We start from the raw sequence: 2,649 nt of genomic DNA, 5'->3' as shown, positions 1-2,649 counted from the left end.
AAAAATATTTGAAAATAAAAAATAACTAAAGATAGCAAATTTTTATATGAAGATAAACTTTTTGAAATGTGAGTTGATCAGGTATACTTATTTTTATAAATTGTGGCTTTTTTTTTTGTCCAAAGGACTGTGTGATTTGGTTCTCACCCTCTATATTTAATATCTTTTAGAAAAATAGACGAAAATGACAAGCATCGGACGTGCTTTATTTGTTTTATTCGATTTTTTCTGGTTCGTATTATTTTACATTTTATAAAGAGGGATAAGAATTGTAACTATATAATATATATTTGTATATTATTTATATAAATTATTGTAAATAAAAAGTGAGGTCATAAATGGTGATATATTTATGTATATCTGTGTAATTTTTTTGTTAAAAAAATAAGTATATATATATATATATATATATATATATATATATATATAAAAGAAAAGTCAATAAGAATTGCAGGTAAAAATTCTAACTTGTGTGTGTATTCGCTATCAGAGTAATGTAATAAAAAATATGACATTCTAGCAATAAGAGTGTTACATGAATGATAAATCAGAAATTAATGTCATTATGGTTTAGTTATTCTATTGTTTTTTATAATTTTATCAAATTTTTAGTCAAATTTTTTTAGTTTAAACACAACTAGAAAATAGATTAATACAGACAGATTTACAGACGGATTTAGTCTTTATTACAGACAGATTTTTGGTTACCGACAGATTTTGTCCTTCTGTAAAAGCCCCGTCGGAAATTATTTACCGACGGATTTTTTTCCGTCGGAAAATTACCGACGAATTTTTACGATTTACCGACAGATTTTCCCTCTGTAAATTCTCCCTCCATTTCTTGAAGGCGACAAACTTACAGACGGATTTTCGGTCTGTAATTACAGGCGGATTTTCAGACGGATTTTCTGTCTGTAATTACAGGCGGATTTTCAGACAGATTTTTCGTCTGTAATTACAGACGGATTTTTCGACGGATTTTCCGTCTGTAATTACAGACAGATTTTCAGACAGATTTTCCATCTGTAATTTAAGCTTTGGAAAATCATGATTACAGACAGAAAATCTGTCTGTAAATCCGTCTGTAAGGTAAAATAGAATTTTTTTTTTTTTACTTTTTTCTAATTACAAAATAAACTTATTTTCATACAAAATAAATATAAATTTATTACAAATTTTTATCTAATTTATATTTGAATATTTATAATATTTCAAAATATAAACAAATTCATCGTATTATCAAACTAAAAGAAAAGTATTATAAACAAGCAAGTCAATATAATTCAAAATATAAACAAAATATATTGATCATCAACTATAATTCCTAATATATTGTTCAACCATACTAAAACTATCAGCTATAGTCTTCAGTGTCATCTTCATCCTCATCATCATCATAGCCCTCATCCGAAGACATTGAGGGTGGCGGCGGTGGCGGTGGTAGTGGAACTGCACTAGAACTACTTGATGCTCTAACCTTCTCATAATAGCTAACATAAGCCTCATTCCATCTCTTCTGTTTCAGCTTTTCCTTCTTGGCCTTTCCAATTGCCCGTTCCAACTTTTCTAATTTCTTTTGAGTCTTTTCCAAAGGAGCCAAGCGTGTATCTAACAACTTACTAATACGCTCATCTGTTTGTTGAGTAACACGCTGAAAAAGCTCTTCATTGAGATTATGAATCTGTTCTCGCAAATCAGGAACAGAATTTTGATTTCTTGGTGCTCTTCCAGATACAGAATTGGCAGAAGTGGTTCCAGACTTGATAGAGCTAGAAAAGAATGACCCTTTTCCGTAAACTCGATTCTTCTTTTGCCCACCACACACTTCCTCCCAAATCAAATCTTCATCAATTGGTTGTAGCTCCATTCCCTGTGTTGAGCCTCGGCACGTTGAGCCTGAACTTCTGCCAACTTTTTTATAAACTTCTCCTGTTGCACAATGATTATATTAATTATATTATTATTATTAAGACAAATAGCCATGCATATTACTTAATAGAAAACTTTTAGATTTTGCACAACTTTTCTAATCAAATTTTATATAAATTCAAACAATAGAAAACTCCAATAATAGTCACAAGCAAAAATGAGGCTGGATTTTCACAAGAAATCTTCACAAACATCCATGATCTTATATAACAAACAGCAAGAACAGTTTAATAGTCCCAAGAATATTGAGCTAAATATTAGTATCAGCATTCTTTATGATATGCTAAAAGCAAAAACAAGATTAATACTACATGATGAAGGAGATTCTGATAATAGGAAGGGGAGACATGAACACTACATGTTATTCATGGACACACTTAAAAATTACTCTACTGCTACTAATCTGCTCATCAGTATGTTTTCTTATTCTCAACAAACTTATCTGTCACATATTAAACCATTCTTCATATCACAAAATGTGGATCTTAACTTTGCAAAGATGAGTAATTTAATCCATGTTGCACAGTTCCAACCTCATGATTTTGAGACAATCTTTGAAGAAGCATGGATTATATTATATACACATTAGGTGATGAGTAATGGGGACATGCCAGATAATAAACTTCAGAGTTTCAAAAACCATTTCACTTTGAATAATTTGATGCAAAAGTTTCACATGTTAGGCAGAGATGGGACAAGCTTACCATATTCCAAGAGAAT

The sequence above is a fragment of the Arachis hypogaea genome, chromosome 4, assembly GCF_003086295.3.
Source record: "Arachis hypogaea cultivar Tifrunner chromosome 4, arahy.Tifrunner.gnm2.J5K5, whole genome shotgun sequence".
Taxonomy (NCBI): Eukaryota; Viridiplantae; Streptophyta; class Magnoliopsida; order Fabales; family Fabaceae; genus Arachis; species Arachis hypogaea.
The sequence above is the reverse complement of the archived record's forward strand: the minus strand, read 5'-3'. Positions refer to the sequence as shown.